We start from the raw sequence: 19,810 nt of genomic DNA, 5'->3' as shown, positions 1-19,810 counted from the left end.
AGCTGTGAAGTTCTGTTTCATAAGCACAGCTAGGTTTGCTTTCCATTGACCTTGGGAACAATCCATCTTGGGAGCAACTCAGTATTTTTAATCTAATTTAGAAATTACCAAAACACTGGAGGAAAAATATTTTTTTTCTTGTTTAATTTTCAGTTAACCAAAAAAAAATTATTTTGAATTAAAATTAATTATATGCTTTGAAGGGTTTGAGGGAGTCCTTAGTGATTACAGACAAAGTCATGGTTACCGATATATGTAGCACATATATTAATTATATATAGATGACATTTCTTCAGAAACTGTGTATGAAATGTCTTGTAAAGGTGTTTGTTGGTCTAAAATAATACTTGTTTCTTCTTGCAGTCATACTGGGAATGTCACACCCATCTTAAAACAGTTTCAAATACTGCATTTCTTTTTCTTTGTAGCAAAAGCATGCGGAAGAAAATAAATATTTTTAACTCTGAACTTACAGGCCTAGGGCTGATGGCCCTATGACTGCAGTTTGACCTGTTTGATCCTCTACAGGTTGTGTGAAGATTGAGCATCACCAAAGAATCGCGGCAGTGCTAGGATGCTGAGGGCGTACTGCATCCTCTCCCCACAAAGGCAGCCCTCTCCCACATGATGAATCTTGGCTAATTCTTATGAAACAGCTCTGAAAGATAACAGTTACTCATACAGTCACCCAGTTATGGTACAGGGACAGAACTACTGCTGAGAAAAGCTTTTCTCTTTAGTTTAATTTTCCCTGTTGGTTTTAATGAGCGAATGGCAAAGGCTACCAGCAGGAACTGGTAGCAACCCTGCTGCACACTTATTTCAGTTCTAAGAAGGTGCTGATGAGGCTTTTCATTCAGGGCTCTGACCTTTCCTGCTCTTAATGGGTCATGGAGTATTTCTGTACAGTACACAGTACAATGAGTGTCAGCCTGGCCAGATCTCAAGTTACTATGCATGATAGTAAACAGCTAATGAATTAGGGAGATGAAATTCCAAAATCTTTTGCCTTAATCTTGTAATTCTCCATCAAGATCCCTGACATTCACTACATTTTGTCACACCAGAAGTCTATTAAATTTTGCCTGCAAGGACTGAGGGATCAGTTTCAATGACCTTTGAATGACCAACAATTCTTTGTGCTGCATGCATTTGTAAACAACCTTGCATTATACTAGCATAGAAAATGTGTGTTTAACAATAAATAAATAGATAAAACAGTTGCAGCTCGAAGTAGAATGTGCAGGAGATTGCTTCTAGGTAGCACTGATAGCACAAGATTTCCTTTTAGAAGGGATGTTTTATGGACCTCTTCAAGCATCATTAAGTTTTCAGAAATGCTGAAGAGAGCATGATGGATTTGTTTTAGAATGTTCCTAGTATTTAGTTTTGATTCTGCTTAAAGGGACATGTCAGAAGAAGGAGTTAAAAAAGAGAAAACAAAAATGAAAACTATCCAGAACAAAACTGTTAGCCATGTAAATCACAAGTAAAAAAAGGAAGGTATCTATAGGTCCAACAGCTTTCACCACTGGCTGAAAATATTAAAATTTTACTATTTGTAGGAGATATTGTTTGTTGTGACTAAAATATAGTATCTTAAGCAGATATATAACATCTTAAGCAGTTTTCATTTCAAATGCTTCTTTCCTGAGTATTGCCTATGGATTAAAGTTTGGGTTTACTTTAAATACATGAATAAAACATTCCTGTCAAGACAAATATTTTAATGATGATTTTTTGTGGTTGCTTTTCCTTTAAAAGAAGTTGGTTACTTGAAAGGTGCAGGTTACTTATAGCTTCAGGGTGACTAAAGCTCATATCTTTAGTGTATGTTAAATTAGCCTTCTTTAACTATATGTATATAACTATACATATTTTTACTAAAAGACAATATATATATATATTTGTTTTACCATTTTTTTTTAATGCAGTTTTTATGCCTTTAGGGCAAGTTCCAATTCTTTTGGTTTCTTGAGGAAATAAATAAAAAGCATTGGCAGAGAAACTCCTGAAAAGACTGCCCAAGGGGGAGGAAAGGAAACACCTAAAACCATCATATTACCAAGCACTGAGGTAATCAACCACAACCTGGGAATGTCAAACAATGGTATTCACCTACCCAGAGATATTGCCGGTCAAGTCCTCAACTGCCATTTACAATCACTAACTAAAACATGGAATATAGCTATGGATATAAACAAGAGACAAATTAGTATTGGGAAGCTGGGTTTAATAATCCCCTAAAAGAGACCATCTGTTTATAAAGACCCCCTTTTCCTTGATCTCTGACATGTATTCTTAACATAGACACAGCTGGATTTTTTTTTCCACATTTTTTTAAACACCCTGCTACTATAAAGTCTACTTATAGAATATCTGGTCAGAGCGTTTGTCTCAAGTTTCAGTTATTATGTAAGCACTCAGGGGCAATAAAATTTCACATACAGTCAGCCGGCTTTAAAGTAAGTATTAAACCATCAGACTAACATAAATGCACTTCCTTTATTATTGCTGTTCAATAGCACTGTATTCTTTTAATTTTTCTGACTTTTAGCAAATGTTCATTAATACTGGAATAGCTGTCTGGAATTTAGGTTGTTTTCAAATTCTTGATGCACATTTGGAACTAGAGTTTGTTTTTCTTGTTTTCCTTATTAAATTAGTAGGAAATCACAGTTAATAACAGATATGACATTGACAACCTGACAAGCTAGATGCAGGTATAAAAGACTAAAATGATTCATACCCTGTGTTTCCAACCCACAGTGGAGAAGAAAAAGGAAAAAAACACCGCTGACTATACACTTCTCACAGATAGAGGTCACTAATGGACTGGATTTGAATCAGTCTGGTAAAAGCCTGAAAGTTATATGAAAGTAATCTAGTGAAAAATGAACTCATTTTGAGATTAAAGAGGCAGCAGAAATTATTCAGAAATAAAGTTCTCACCTTCCTGGAAACAGTATTATCCTAAGTGTGCCTCCTTTCTAGACCTTTAAATAGAAAGTGCAGTACAGGAAAAGCCTGATAGAGATGTTTGTTTGAATTCCTTTTTGTTTTCTTCACTTGCTAAAACTATTTCTCCTTCTTTTCTGCTGGAAGGGTAGGAAAGTCAGCCCTAATGACATCTTACATTTTGGATGTTGCTATTTTAAACAGATAAAGGCAAGCACATTCTTGATTCTTGGAGAAAACCATAGCCTATGTAATGCAGATTCCAACTGGGAGGGTGTAGGATTCCGCAAAGGAGATATGTCTACATCCTAAATCAAACTATCGAGCAGGCCAGGATATAAATGTGACTTGTAACAGTGGCTCAAATCAGATCCAGACTCTCAAAGCCAAACACAGATAACATCTTACACAAAATATAGGGTGTATGTGTGTGTATGGAGTGAATCTTTTAAGAACGCTGGGTGCATTCCAGCACTACTTCTTGCTATAACCTGGAACTTTGGGAAAACACTGATGACTGTTCTAGTCACAGGTAGTTTTATGGATGCTGTATTTACACAGTACTGATTTGTTTCACCTATGGTACTCCAGGCCTGCATTCTCTTACTTTTAACTGCCTAGCCATCTTATAAGGATAGAGCACAGCACTTTAAATAGTAAATCTCCTACAAATGATAATGATGCTTGAAATCTTGTGTCTTACATCATTTTCAGAAACAAGATCAATATTTACATTTTAACATCACTTTTGTCACTTAGAAATGTTGACTTTTGAATAGCACCTGTTGTATCGTTTTGATTATGTAAAGATTAAGTCCCAGTGATAATACTGCATACATTGACTCTTTAAAGGAAGAAAAAAGTGGGTAGGGGTATAGGTACAGTATCTTTAAAATGTTTTTTTTTTTAAAAAAAAAAAAAAAAAGGTAATTTTTCCCCCCTTCCAAAAACCTTATATTTCTGAAACCAATTCACGAATTGCCTCTGCAAATACAATTGTATAAAGGTGCTCTTGGAGAAAGACAATGTCAATGTCAATTATTGCAGCCTATGGAAGTTTGTGTTTTGTTTTAACCCACATAGTGATCAATCTCAACCTTTAAACTGGTTTAATTTCCCTGCAAGCACTGAAGTATGATGCAGTAAATAAACCTCTCTTTGATGCACACCCTCTTTCTGTGCGCCTGTGTGTGTGTGCACGTGTGTGCATGTGTGTGCGCGCACACGTCTGTATGTGAGACAGAGGTCTGACTTGCTTTAGTGTCTTTTCCTGCTTCTCATGCAAGGAACCTCTCCCTTTCTATTCTGCTGAGCTCCGCATTGAAAGGAAAAAAAAAAAAAAAAAGCATCTGAAGAAATCTAATCAGTACCTTCCACACACGGTACAGGAATTTACACGGATTTGTGCCTTGGATTTATTAGCTTATTGTAAGCCTTAAAACAGATTTCATCCATTAAAATTAATTAAAAGCTCCTGTTGACTGATTCCCACTACGAAAAGAGGGTGGAGAGCCTTACTCTCATACTTTGCTGCTGATTTCTTTATCTTTCATGGGATTTCATCTCATGCTCTCAAGACAGAGGTCTTTTCAGCTGTTTGACTTCTTTTGGCGATCTGTTTTTCTGTTCGCTCTTCCCCTCCCCCTGCCCATCTCCCCCGCAATATTTGCTGTTGCTTTGCCAAAGATCCCCGTCCAACTCGGCAGGTCTGCGAGGGACTCCTTTGTACTTTGCAGTCCCGAGCCATCTCGCCCCCACCCTCTCACCACCAGCCCCTGCTCCGGAGGCCGCTACTGCTGCTGAATCCTCCCGCCGGGCGCAGCTCCCTGCTCTCCCCGTTCTTTCCATCTCTTCACACTTGCTAGCTGAGCCGACTGCCTTCTCCGAGTAAGCTTCGTTTTTTAAAGTTCCCGTTTCTCACAACCACCTCCCAAATCGTGTCAACAATCGTGCTCGTACACGCGCTGTGCCGGTTCTCCTGCAGCAGGAGGAGTGCTCGGCTCTCCCATCTGGGGGGCAGCGGGCTGCGGGCTGCTTTGGGCAGTTTACCCTCGGCGCTGAAATGGGGCCGGGGACTCGGGACCCCGCTGCGGCTGCGAGCTCCGAGACCCACTCCTAACGCGCCCGCTGGCGTAGAATCACCCGCGGCCCCTGCGAGCACTTGCCATTCATAAATTTGTGAGTGCCTGTGCCTGATGCCGCACTCTCGCGGGCACGGACGGGGCTGTATCGAGGCGGCATTTCTGCCACACGACCTGACCCCAGCTCCTCAACTTCGAGAAGGCAAAGGGCACCAGGTCTTTAAACCGCCCGGGGCTAGAATTACCGGGAAGGAAAAGAGAAATGAAATCCCAACTGTACCTGGCAATGTCTGGGAATCCCTCGCCGGCACCGATCATAATCCCCCTGCGCGCCTCTGGCCCCCCACACCAAAACTTTGCCGCCGCTCCTGGCCGGTGGCCGCCGCCCGCCGCGGCCGCCCAGCGCCGCTCCCGGCCGGCCCCAAGGGCCCCGCTCCCCGCCGGCCGCCGCCGCCGCACCGGAGCGGCCCCCGCGCCTCCCGCGCCTTCCTCCGCCCTTACGAGGCAGCGGCATCGTCCTCCCCCCTTCTCTGCCACCTCCTCCTCCGGCGCGCAGCCCGCGGCTCTGGCATCCCCAACGCACTTTCTCGCCTCGGTTCGCTCCTCTTTTCCCCGCCGCTCCTCCTTCTCCGGAAAAAAAAAAAAAAAAAAAAAAAAAAAAAAAGACAAAAAAAAATGAAGGGACGCAAGTACGCCCGGTCTTGGGGTTGCTTTCTTTCTCTTTTTTTCTCTCTGTCCTCTGGAAATGGTGAGAGGATCACAGGATCACATGAGGAGCTGGCACGGAGACCCAGGACCCTTGGAAGTCGGAGGAGGCATCGGACACATATGTGAGTATATGTGTGAGTGCGTGTGGCTGGCTCTCTCCTAGTCCTGCGCCAGCCTTCAGCCGGGATTGCAGGCTGATCTTTGCAGTAATGATGCCTCAGATCTGACTATTCCCTGCTAATGTAAGTCGTGCCTTTTTTTCCTCCCTGCCTGACACCCCAGGGAGATGTTTACAGTAATGAATTCAGTTGATAGCCATCTCTCTCTCTCTCTCTCTCTCTCTCTTTCCTGGAGTCCCTCCCACATTTCTAGTTTAAAGAATGCTTGGAAGGCAGGGCTGCAACCTAAAGCTTTCCAAGAGGCAAAGTCAGGCTAGGTTTTCTCTTTTCCTTTCCTTTTTTTTTTCTTTTCCTCCCACTCTTAACCCATTGCTTGCTGACGGCAGTGTAGCGAGCTCCGGCCCTTCAGCATCGCCCCCCTACTCCACAAGCGGGGAGCAGAAGTCGGCGGGGGGTGCTGCCCGGCGGGTGCGCAGCACCCGGACACCCTGCATGTCGGGGCTGCCCGCAAGGAAGGTGCGGGAGGGGCTGACCGAGCCCCGCTGCCCGAGGGGTCCGTGGGGGTATGGGAAGGGAAGGGGGGGAACGAGCAGAGAAACTCCCCCAGCTGCGGTCCTAACCGGGAGATGCCCTCGCTAGCGATAGTTACAGCCGTGCTCTGCTCCAACATGGCGATATTTCATGTGCAGCCGCCGCCAAACCCGCCTCTCCTCCCTCCCCTTCTGTCCCTCTCCTTCCCCCCGCTAACTTTTAGGTGGGTAATAGCACCACAGAATAAATAGAACACAGAATAAAAGTCCAGCCCTCAGGGAAGAGACGGACCTCCTTCAGCATTCCGTCTGATTTCCATGATCAGTCAGAAAGACTTTAAAACCACTGGAGAAACCACCTTTTGCCCCAAAGCGCTAACAACGCCCCCGTACTAATCCCTTCTGTAGCACTTGCAGTATGTGTGTGTGTGTTTGTGTGTGCATCCATCCCGGGTTATCTACGCTTGTTTCAGGGTAACCCTTCCCACGCCGCCCAGGTCCCTAGTAAACTGCTGCCTTGTCCTGACAAGCCCAGCTAAAAGCGAGATTATTTAATGCCGAGAAACATCTGAGCGATAGGATGCGGCCAGCAAGGTAGGACGTGGGGTGTGCGAAGAGATGAGAATTTGCCTCAAACTCCTCCATTAGTAAAGAAAATGCGCGATACGCCTTTGACTGCGAGTTACTTTAAGAGAGGGGCTGGGGAGGGATGGAGGAGAGAAGAGGCGAGCTGATCAATGCCATGTGTCGAGGAAACAGAAAAGGCAATTGAAATGCCTCGGGGTTTGCTTTCCCCTCACCCCTGGCTGTGTACTGGCTTGCATATGCAGCTCAGCCCTACCTCGAGAGCTGAATCACTCGCCATTGTCTCCGCACCTCCTTCGCCCTTCGCTTGGGGAGGGCTGAATTATTCACGCCTCCAAAGCTCGACGAGACCTGCCGAGGAGCCCGGTAGTGGGGCAGTCCCAGGCGCGCTGCTGCCGGTCCCCGAACCCGCCCCGGGCCCTGGGGGGGGCGTCTGGCGGAGCACCCGCGGTCCGTAGCCTCGAGCCGAGCCCCTCCGTGCCCTCACCTACGCGGATGCGGGGCGTGATGGGGGGCTCGGAAGGGGGAGTGCAGGTAGCCCGGCGAGGGTCGAGGAGCTGAGGAGGAGACCTCGCTCCCCTCTCCCCCCCCCCCCCCCCGGCGGCATTGCTGCCTCGGGGCCGGGGTCTGCTCCAGCCTCCCCTAGGGATGGAGCCCCCGGGTTCTCGGCAGCTCCGAGGGGCTGGGCTGCTAGGGGAGAGCGGATCTGGTGCGGTGCAGAGCCGCGGGGCCAGCCTCTGCTGCTCCTGTCAAAGAGCCGGGGCTGTTCTCAGTTCGAATCTCTGCCTGCAGCTCCCAGCTGGTCCCGAGGGATGAAAGGAGCAGAAGCCCCGTAGGGTTCAAAGCTGAATGAACAACCTTTTTCAAGGTTGTTCTGGGTCCTTTTTGACTTTTTCAAGACCTGTCTTTCTTTTCTTTTTTTTTTTTTTTTTTTTTTTCTCTTCTTTTATTAAAGCTTTACATACTTTTCAAAGCACTTATTTACACATGATTTATAGCTCTTTCCTGAAGCTGATGGAAAGCCGGTGCATTTTCTCCTGAAAATTTCCTCTAAGTCTTCCTCATCCTCTCTCCACCCATCCCTTCTCTGCGTCCTCGATATTACCAACCTGTCGGTAACACATAAGGTAAAGCAGATCTTTGTTGACCACAGGCATTTCTACCACCTTTTCGCCCCCCCCCCCCCCCCCCCCCCCCCCCCCCCCCCCCGTCACGGAGGAAAGTGGAAATACGAAAAACTTCTGCCCCACGGGCTCCCAGAGGTTCGGCGGAATTGCGCCTGTTCTCCCCCCCCCACTTCCCCCCCCCCGCCTCTGCCCCTCATCCAGCCCACACTTCAAATTAGGGAAAGAAAGGTATTCAGGGCACACTTCGGTCAAAGCGAGACCCTGACAATCCACAGAGACTCAGCGAGCCTTTACCTGCTCCCGCGGAGGTGGCTCCTCCTCGGTCGATCACCCAAAGCCCACCGGGTTCGGCAGGTTGAAAGGGGAGAAAGTGGCAGAACAGCTGGGCTCCGGCATGGTATTGTTTTAAGGATCACCACCAAGGTCTCTGCTTTCCATAGCTGCCAATGATCACCAGCACCCAAGGTTTCTCTCAAGGAAAGGAGGAAGGAAATTTACTTTCCAAGCAGCTGTCCAGGCGGTCACTTGACCCTGACACCCACCGATGACTCCGAGGAACACCCCGCTGCAGCGGTTAAATGCCTCGTAGTTTCCTTTCTTTGTCCCCCGGCGGCTCCGGCGCAACGCCACCGAGCGATCTTATCGCCGTGTGATCATTATTCACCGGTGACAACCAGAGATGCTGAGCTCCTAAGTGAGGGTGACAGATTTCAAGCGCGGGGCTGCGGCGTGCCCAGCCTCAGACATATTCTTCCTCAAACTTTGCCTAGCAAGCAAGCTGGCGGCTTAACCCTTTGCAGCCCCTTCTGTCGCACGGGCACCGGGACCTCAGCGCACGGGGGTGTGCGTACTCGCGAGCAGCCGCAGCACAGGCGGCCGCGGGGCTGGGGACGTTTTATTACGTGTCGTTTTCGATTCTCGATGATTTTCAATTGAAACAGATCAGAACCGCCAACTCTGGGGAGCAGTTGGAGAGCTGAATACTGCTCCTCTGTGGTTAGGGACTGGAAAAAATCCCCTCGGCAAAGCAGATCTCGTGGGGACTCACCTGCCGTCCCTACTTTGTCACCGACTCGGGTGTGGAAACTGTCACATGCGGCGTATGGAAACCTCTCACATGAGCGTATACAGAGCTGCTGCACTTTCCTCAGCTTGACGTGGCTAAAAGTACATATCTGAAAGTGCTATTTCACTCAGACCCTCGGATTCATCTCGTTTACAGGTTATTAATAACAGTAGAGAAAAGAACAAGCAACGTATTTCCACGGGGAAAGAAAAAAAAAAAAAAAGTATTTTTCACACACGCACTTTGTAGTCAAAGGAAATATTTACCACCAGCAAACTCCAGCATGTCAGAACATGTTTCCTCCAAAGCAGAAGAAAGCCTTAAAATGAGGAGAAAAAAAAAAAAAAAAAAAAAAATTAAAAAGTGTAATTCAAAGATGAAATGAAGTGCACGAAAGCTTTCCAAACTCAGTACTACCAGCTCAGAGCCTGATGTCAAGACAACGCTGTAGGGCTGTAACGCGAAGTAGTAGAGAGGACAAAAGGAAATCAGCGAACTCCATTGGCTTTCTATTATTCATGTATATATCGTTTCAGTAAAGTAAGTCATGATGACTGTCACGCTTCCATGCCTTCTCCCCCCACGGCCCCCTCAAAAAAAAAAAAAAAAAAAAAAAGAGGGGAAGATGCTCTAACTGCAGCTGAACGACACTGAGAGCCTGGAGGTGGGATGGAGCGCTGAGAGCTCCTACCAGAGTCCCCCTGGACATACAGTGTGCCAGGACACAGAGGCAGACTTGGTACGTGTGGAGGAGGATCTGAGTTCTATCTTTATTGAAGGTGTTAAGACTGGCCAAGGATGAAAAATCCTGTAATAAGCAAAGGGGTAGGGAAAAAAAAAAAAAAAAAAACAAAAAAAAAAACCTGATTGCTCTCCCTCCCACATTTCTGAGCTTCGAATTAAAGCGTGACAGGCGAATAAACCTCCTCAGTAGAACATCCCACCCCCAAAACATAATAAAAAAAAAAATACTTTAAAAAAAAAAAAAAAAGCGGACCATTTACAGGTTGGCTGTAGTCATCCCATTCCTAACAATGGGTGACATGAGGGGACAGGCTAGTAAGACACGCCCGTCCGCAGTCCCGCAGGCAGGAGCGCCGCCTGCACGTCCCTCGGCGCGGCCAAGGTGGCAGCAGAGCACAGCGCTCGGCAGCCGCCGCGGCAGAAACTTCCCCCATTTTCTCCCTTCAGCGCCCTCCGTTTAGACTGCTTCCCCCACCTCCACCGCGCAATTATTAATCTTAGTTATAACTCTGATTACTTGGACTTCAAACATATTTTTTTTCCCTACTATAACTATGTGAAAGTTTTATTTATTTATTTATTTATTACCGAACTGCTTTGCACGGTTGAAAGGCTGTAAACTGAAAGGGGAACATAGAAATTATTCTTTTTAAATTATCTCTGATTATACAAGATGGTTACCCTGGAGTGATGGTCCACTGATCCATAATACAACCTCAATTATTTTAAAGAGGATGTGAAATAGGATAACATAAAAAATATTAAGAAACTAAAAGTGTCTTTTTTGTAAGTGACTTTTTTTTTTTTTTTTAGTCATATTGTTAGAATGATTGCTGCTGCTTGCAAGAGAGGGTAAAAGGAGCTGGGAGTAGTTCTGTAACTGGGAGGTCGGTCTAAAATAAACTATTTTTCAATTTTTGTCAATAACGGAAAATTTTATATCAGGCCTTAAATTCATGCAGCCAACAGAGAGAAAAAAATACAACATGAATTCTTCATCAACTTTTTGCAAAATCAGTTTCTTATTTAAAAAATACTTGGGGAAATGGAGGAAAGAGGAAAGAAAGAAAGAACGGGAAGGGAAGGGAAGGAAGGGAAGGGAAGGGAAGGGAAGGGAAGGGAAGGGAAGGGAAGGGAAGGGAAGGGAAGGGAAGGGAAGGGAAGGGAAGGGAATGGGAAGGGAAGGGAAGGGAAGGGAAGGGAAGGGAAGGGAAGGGAAGGGAAGGGAAGGAAAAGCCTTTAGAATGGTAGACCAATGAGCTATTGAGATATATTATATTCTATCTGGAATTCTAAACAAGTTGAAAGCTGAATGTATTCTTTTCCATCTTAATGAAAAAATTAAACACTTTGATTAGAAACTACATTAAACTGGAGAAAAAACACACCCAACTTGTATTTTCTCTGAGCTCTCACTTCTATGGTGAGCTTAAAATTAATATATCATACTGGTTCTTAAGCAGGCTTTGGCAGATTTTGTGATGTAACTCAAATAGTAAATTTCTACATGCAGGGACTGGATTTCATGTCAAACTAAAATTGAACTTTGTAAAAGTATGCATAATGCCTTGGGATGTCACACTTCATAGCTGTGACCTAGCAGAGGCTTTCCCTTCTTCACTCCAAGAGATTTCTGCATTTAGCTTTTGACAATATCATGAAAAATTATTTCTAAGGATTGCCTTTGGCCATCCTTCTCTGCCTTGTCCCAGGTGACACAGGAATTGGGAGTCTTGTAGAGGATGATTTAAGATTTTCTATTTCTTGCCTCTTGTCAAGTTGATTTCCAATAAAACAAGAAAACAAGATGGTCAAAATAAGCTGAAAATCTCTTTTTTTTTTCTTTTGCTTCTGAACACCTTAGTGACTCATGTCAAATTTTGTTCAAAATAGATCCACCAAGATGCCATCTCATGGCAGACACATTAGAAATAGGTAATTAGGAAAGACAGAAAGACTTGATTATAAAATTTTATTATATTTGAAAAAAAAAAAAAAAAAAAACAACTGTATTTTTCTGACCACATTTGGTGACCAAGGAAAGTCATGTCAGATCAAATTGCATATTATGCCATCTCAATTTTAAGTTAGAAGTCTTTAAAGGAGATAAAATTTTACATATAAATTGGTGATAAATAAATAATCTTATTTTTCATGCTGAAAACAGTTGCAAAAGTATAGATGAATCCAACCAACAAGTAATTGCATCTGATGAAATTGAGGTCATTCAGATGGCTAAATCATACTGGTCATAACAACCTGGCTCTCATTTAACATTGTAATGCATTGTTTTTATTTATTTATTTAATATATGCAAATTACAAGGGAAAAATAGAAAGGCAAGAAAAGCAATTGTCTGAAATCAACACTATAGTAACAAAGAAACAAACAAAACAGTTTATTTATAAGGGGCCTATCAACTTACTAGACTGGTGGGAGTAGAAAGCATAAGTAAAATCTTGCAAATAGTATAAAAGTGGTCCACATAAATTGTTTCTTTAAGAGATTGTAAGCAAAATCATTAAGGTCCTTTACATTGACATAGCCAGCTTTTAAAATAATGTGTGTTTGTTTGTTTGTTTTAATCTCTGGTTTTATGACTGATCCTTTGCCTTTTTGGAAAAAAAAAAAAACAAAACTGATTATAGTATTAGAGGTATTCTAGCTGCACTATATAGAACTGAAAAACCACCTCAGTGGCACTGCATTCATTAAGTTTCATGTTATGCATTCATCCCTCTTCTTTCATTTAAAGTGGAGAAGGCTAGAAGGCAGACTATCAATCTACTCTAGAAAAAAGAATCACTTTCTGATCACAAGGCCATCTGCTCTATCTCCCAACAGACCTCAAGAGCTCACACATTATAATATTTTTCTGATTAAAAAAAAAAAAAAAGGGGGGGATAAAAAAAAAAAAAAAGATTTGCTTGTACTTTCTTATCCACAGGTTCAGCAATCTAAAATCATTCTTTCCCTTCCATCTCTGTCAAGACCATTTCTGTAACTTTCTGTATTTTCAAGGGGTCTGTTGCAATTATGGAAGGGTCTCTCTAATGATCTAAGAGGATCCATTTTTCCTTCAGCTCAATAAACACGACAGGATGGTTTTTTAGAATTATGAGGATTTATTGAAGTTGGACGGGAGAAAATTAATTTTAGAATAATTAGCCCAGTCAAAGTCTTTCAATATAATTTAAAGAGAAAGCATGAAAAAAAATGCTAAAATTTATAATACAGACCTCAATTAGGTCTACAGACCCAGGCCTCATCGCACAACTCTTATAGCTGTTTTCATCAATTTCCATGGAGCACCTCACAAAAGATTAGCAAACTTTTTATTATGATATTTCAAAAATACTACTCTATCTGCTAAATGTTAACTGTCTTTCCATTCTAGTATAAACTATTTGTGATAGGTTACAAAGACGAATGTGGACTTTCTATTACAATTTATTGACATTTGTTTTTTCTGAATTAATCCCTTGATTATGATGAAGACATAATGCCATTTTGTGAAGCCTTTTCTAATTCTTCCTGTTTATTTTAGAACATATCACTGTAAAAGTGATAGATGAAATAGAAAATTAGTTTCAATTGCCTAAAGAAGAATGTATAAAGCCATTATCCTGACCATCAAGGATCAGGAATTAGGGGATTACACCTCTAAACTCAGAAATGAATGAGCAAGGATCTCTGTATGCTGCTCCACCAGAAGGTCCACTTTCCAAGGGCTATTACTTGAGGGCTGAGAAACACGTCACCATGTACAGACTGAACACCTGAAAGGGAAGTGGGGGAAAAAAATAATAATACCTGCAGAAGGACTAGGCAGATGGTATCTGTTTTGAATCCTGATAAATTGGCAGTAAACAGTCAGGTCTTTGAGAGGATTCTGAGGCAGCAAAAATATCTTGTGAAACTATTTGTTTTGCTCTTCAGCAGTATAAAGCACCTACAACACAGATTTGTGGACTAATGTGAATAGAAAGGGTGTCACAGCAGTCAACAACTCTTCATCAGTTTCAAAACATAGGACACCAACTTTTTTTTTTTAATCCTAATCTTATTCTTAATGTTAGTGAAAGTCAAGCTTATGCCACATCATTAGATCTCTTCGTAAACAGGAAGGTATATCCTTTATTTTCAGGGAAGCATTGGTAGAAGCAAGAGGATTGCTGATGAGATCTAGTGAACCAGTGAAAGACTTAGCAGCAGTCTAGGTAATCATTGCCTGCTGGCAAACAAATAAAATGGATATACTTTAATGAGGGGTTCACACTATGTGGAATACAGCAGAAATTCACTGGTGATAGGCATGAGGCTACTTACTAAATTGATGCTATGAAGAATATTTAGTTGCTGTTACCAAATGATTTCTTTCTTTGGTACCCATTCTGTAGGAAAACCATGTAGATTTATTTCACTGGTGGGACACTGAAAGAACCTGTCTAGTGAGAAAAATATATATATAATAATAATAATTAAAAATTGCACCAGGATTGCAAGCTTAGGGTGAGTTTAAATCAGGTAGTGTTGGTTGTTAGGACAAACAGTCAGGACTTACTTTTTTCATCTTGTAGTCTTTGCAGTTCCCAAGATCTCGAACTGTCCCTGGAGAATGGTGTTTATCAGCTTCATACGTGCTGTATTCATTTGGCCTGTGAGACAGTGCTAGTCATATTGTAAAAAGAAAACAGCTGTATGCAAAGATGGCATGGGGGAGGGTGTTTGTAGATCATATATATATATATATATATATATATGTATATATATACATATATATATATGTATGTAGCAAGTATGTAGCATGTATATATATATATGTAGCATGTATATATATATATGCTTATTTGTCACTTTTGACTCAACAAGTTTTCTCTTCAGTTAATGTTGCTTACCTAATGGTGACAAATTTCACTTGAAATAAATCATGGACCTATTTAATTAAATAGTCTACACATACAATGTGCTAGGTACAGTCAGGAGTATACCCCCAGGATAAATTGAACTTTTTTCTTGCATCATAAAATGATCTTCCTTTCTGTGCCTCAGGCAAATATAATGCTAAGAAGTTAAACTATTCTTTTGGAAGGGTTAGAGAAGGCAATGAAATTCTCCCTGAAGAGCATCAAGCAGCCTGAGTGTGTAACAGTGTATTGTTGACATTTAGCGAGTCCAAACAAAATGAGCTAGAGAGAGAAGAGTTTTCGGGAAGCGACTCCTCCATTTTATTTCTGAAGCATATGCATAGTTGTCAGCATTCATTCAGCAGAGGGAAAGATTTCTACAAGCTCAGAGCCAAGCTGGGTTTTCACTATAGGAACATCTTTGGAGTTTGCTTCACGCATTTTATTTATTTTATTTTATGACACAGTGACTCAACCACTGTTGAATAAATGGGCTAACTATGTACTTATGTTGTCATCAGTCTTGGATTTCTCTGGACTTGCTGTTGGCTATTCAATATTGTTATGACCTGTCTTGGTGTCCTCATGATTACTGGCTTATTGAGATGACTGGCAACCCCAGGCAGAGGCAGTGCCCTCACCTCACCTGATCATGCAGTGAGAGGTAGGGAGGGCAGAGCAGGATGCCTGGGACAGGGTCTATTACCAGTCCCAGATGGAGCACGGTCGTCAGTCAGGCTCTGGACACAGGACTGCAGACAGGACTGGAGACAGGCTATCATGTATACCCAGGGTATATTCAGAAGACAGGACTAGGGACTTGCACATCACTAGCAGTGCTCAGGTCAGGTCTGGGTGCCAGCCTTGAGCTGACACGAAGCCTCTCCAGTAGGAGAGGGAGCTTCCTTCCTGTGTGGGAGCTCCCTGGGGAAGATGAATCTAGTCAGGGCCTATGTATGCCTCCAAGACGCTTATGATATTAAGTGCCTGCAACTGCATACCTGAATTACTAACACATATTATATCCACTTCATTAGACCTACATACAACATCAGCTCTCTGAAGGACCATTTTATAAACTCACAAACAAGTTTCATCTCTCTTCTCAGACACTAGATGATTTTACCTATCCAAAATGGATAGTCTATTACTGTAAATATTTAAAAGATATAATTCATCTATGTAACCTAAATTGAGGTGGTTTAACCAAATATTGCTAAAAACTCTTTGTCATACTCATATACTTTTAGCCCAGCAGGTGTTCAGCAGGTGTCACTCAGACATCGTTTTGAACCTCTGCAAGTTGACAGCAAAAGCCATACTAACACTGACCAGAGTCAATTTTCAACTTTGTTTTCTGGGTTAAGCTGTAAACTGGTAACCATCAGGAGTTCCTACCGGTTTGAGAGCTCTTCCTGTTGAGGGAAATGAGAAAAAAAGAACAGTGGACTGGTGAGGAAGGTAGCAACTTCATCAGCCCTTCTTGATCTGCCACTGCAAGTCTTCAAACAAACACTAACAAAGCCAACCAATCTACCAACCCATACAAAGTAAATAAGATAATTACTGGAAAAAAAAAAATCCTAATCAATATTGTTTTAGATTCCACATCACGTTTTAGATTGCCATCACAACTTTGCACTAGAAATGAAGTGTTTCATTATCATGATTTTCAAGTGCGTGAGCGAGAAAGGATTGGAGCTAGCAGTTAAAGTTTCACCTCTCTTCTTTTTACTGCTAAGGTTGTATTTACACTTCTGTTTCATTTGTTTGTTTGCTTGTTTTCCATGTACTAAGCTGGCCAGAAATACTGGACTATGTTTATGTCATATGATATCTAAACTAAAAAGTATATTGAGCACTCTTTATTACCCATACCCTCAGGACCTGGTCTACAGTCACTTACCTTGAGCTCTGATAGAATTGATTTGACTTAGCTAGGTTTTTTCTAGATTGAGAGGGGATAATATTAAACAATTTATCAGCTCCTAAAAAATCTGCCCTTGGAGACATGGGAGTAGTTCCTTTGGTAATATCTCCTCTATAGCCATCCTAAAAGTGAGGTCGTGAAGTTTCTTCCTATGGATTGGATTACATATGGATTGATTACTTATACAAATCTATACCTCTGAGATACAAGTGGGTAGAAAAGTCTCCTGTTTCTGCAGTGAAAACTCTATCAAGTCAGCTGAATCAGATCACACCAGCTGCACAACTTTTGATATAATGAATCAAAGAATTGATACAGCTGTGCCAACACCCTGCTACTTCTGGCCATGCCATTTTTTGACACTTTAGAGAAATGTGGAAAAAAGAAATCCATAAACCACCTGGCCAATTATTCAAGTTACATATCTTGATTAAAAAGTTATGGATGAAGAATCACAAGTCAGGGAAACTGATGATCTTTTTCTAGTTGAGTGCTCAGAAAGACACCTTGTATTTAACAGTACATGAAGAAACTCTCTTTTGTTTCTCATTATTTTTCTAAATTCTGATCTTTTATGAAGCATGTGCATACTAATTCACAGACATACACAATTGGATGATTAAGACTCATCAAATGCATTGATTTGTCTTTCTTCTTTCTGTTTCTTATCAGTAATTAATGATTCACAATGACTTGTCTCCCAGTTTTTTCATCTGTTTTCATCTATATTCCTCATATTTTATCGTGAACAAAGAGAAGAGTTGTGCCATGAAGGCTCGTCAAAGTCATAATTACATTTCATTCATCTGCATTGAACTGTCTGTCATCTGTTAGCATTTTGAATGCTCTGTATGTCTTTCTGCACTTGTCTGCATTCTTTCTCATTATTTATTTCTCTTTGACCATCCACTACTGATTACTAACTGCTTTCTGATTTCTGCTTTTATTTATTTATTTATTATCAATTGTGTTTGTAACCTTCTGGCAGTTACAATCCAGATATATCAGTAGTGGTGTTCTATTATTATTATTATTATTAATAATAATAATAATAATAATAATAATAATAATAATAATAATAATAATAATAATAATAATAATAATAATAATAATAATAATAATAATAATAATCTTTCCGACATTTAGCAAGTGTATTAAAACATAGTGTTTATACCCTTAACAGTAATGTTTATCTATGAGACCAACGTGCCAAAACAAGGGAAGGATCTTGGGACTAGGGATCAGCCATGTCCCACAACTGTCTACACATTTTTTCCTAGTCTTTTACGCTTTGGACACTGTCTCTGACATAGCATAAAACTCAAAAGCATTCTAAATTCCTTGCTGTAAGTGATTTCTTTTGTGATGTAAAATCAGCAGCAGATAATGACTAGGTTGGTGGCCATGAGGAGGTAAGGACTGTTGCTGATGATTTTCATACTTTTTATTATATAACATATTTTGTTTTAATGTAAGTGATTCTCTTACTCTCTATTTTGCATGTAACTTCTTATGCTTTTCTTTGAGATCTTTGTCCTCCTAGATACCTGTTTCATCATTCATTATATCTTCAATATATATATAGTTCATGTTATCAGCAAGACTGTCTTTTTATACATGCATAATACCTGACAAAGCTAAGTCCCAAAAGGCAATTTGCTACTTAGAAGAAGAATATGAATTTTAAAGATTTGCTTTGAAGGAAATAAATGTCAAAAACATTAATTGTGGGCTATACAGATACTGTATTCCTTATCTGTAAAATGGGACAAATGAATATCATTTCCTTCACAAGGAAATCATTCCCATGAGTTATCAGATTCATGAAGGTTATTAGACAGAAGGTTCCTGCAGAAATATAAAAGAGTATATGCTTCATTTTTCAGATTATTGACTGATCTTCTCTGATGTAACTTAAACAGAATCAGTGAAACCATGATGATTTATACAAAAGGAAAACATGACTGTGCATGAGTTTCTCTTTTCTCTTTTATTTTCTTTTCTGGACCCTACTAATGATCTGAATAAATACATATACATACATACATATTTATTTATTTATTTATTTTCATGCACCTACTTACAAATGATGATCAAATGACATATTAACCTTCTTTTCACTGGTGAAATGAATTAATCTCCTTAACTCACTTAACTAATGAAATACTTTCTTTTTTCTTCAACACTCTTTTGTTGGTTACCAGTTCCTTGTCAACTATACATGTAGCATCACCCACCCACGCATCCCAGCTGCCACTGTTTCATTTTGCATCCAAAGCAGTGGAATGCATCACCTGTTATCAATACTGGCATTCATTCTCAAGAAATGATCGAGAAAAGGGTACTTATCCAAGATTATTGGCAGCTATCCATGTTTGAAGGATTAAGGAATTCTACTCATATTCTACTTCCTGAGCTTCATCTGCGTATACTATGATATGACTTTGGAGAAACTTCTGAACTTTCACTAGAAACAGCTAGTCACACAATGGGGATAGAACAAGTTTGTGGTATTGCCTAGGTAGCCTGCAAAAAAAGATAATGTCCAACTTCAGCAGTCAGAAAGAGCTCCTTTATTCTGTCCCTGTGGGCTACAGACAGGACTGTATCTCTGACTTCACAGGTCCTTAGCTTCTCTCCTGTTCTCTGGCAAACTGTCAGTTTTTCATCCAGCCATTTCATAGCCTGCTTCTTCCTGCCATTTAATTAGCCTTCCCAATGTAATAGCACATTCAAGGATTTTGACTGACTTTTTTTTTTTTTTTTTTTTACTGCCATTTAATTACCTTTGCTAGCTTTTACCTCCTTTCTGCCAATGGATTGACTGCTCCATTGCTGCCACTTGCATAATTGAGGTTGTTATTCATGCTGTGTTATTTTATTCTATGCTGTGGTATGCTGTGGATTAACTCTTTCTTACTATTAGTTCTTAATTTTGATTTATTTATTCATTCAAAGGACTTAACTCTTGCCATGCTACCTGCTTTTCTCTTGTACTCCTTTTCCTTATTTCTTCTACTCTTTCCTTTGTTAACTTCTCCTTATCTTAGCCCCG

General features: G+C 41.3%; 1 protein-coding gene and 1 long non-coding RNA gene across 3 annotated transcripts in view; one reads left to right on the top strand and one right to left on the bottom strand.

The window, feature by feature from the left end:
• The window catches only part of FLRT2 (fibronectin leucine rich transmembrane protein 2), a 52,961-nt gene extending 47,297 nt beyond the window's left edge, over nt 1-5,664 (bottom strand). Inside the window, exon 1 of one of the 2 annotated variants that reach the window (XM_032189371.1) lies at nt 5,623-5,664. The gene's annotated coding sequence lies outside the window, so the exon portion shown is untranslated. Of the gene's footprint in view, nt 1-5,319; nt 5,396-5,622 lie in introns of those variants that run through there. The other variant, XM_032189370.1, reaches the window with a different exon arrangement.
• A 50-nt stretch (nt 5,665-5,714) lies between these two features.
• LOC116490311 overlaps nt 5,715-19,810 on the top strand; it is a 120,520-nt gene continuing 106,424 nt past the window's right edge. Inside the window, exon 1 of the long non-coding RNA XR_004253356.1 lies at nt 5,715-5,869. This is a non-coding gene — a long non-coding RNA (uncharacterized LOC116490311). The remainder of the gene's footprint in view (nt 5,870-19,810) is intronic.

Source organism: Aythya fuligula, chromosome 5 (genome assembly GCF_009819795.1).
Source record: "Aythya fuligula isolate bAytFul2 chromosome 5, bAytFul2.pri, whole genome shotgun sequence".
NCBI classification, from domain to species: Eukaryota; Metazoa; Chordata; class Aves; order Anseriformes; family Anatidae; genus Aythya; species Aythya fuligula.
This window is presented reverse-complemented; position numbering and strand designations above follow the sequence as displayed.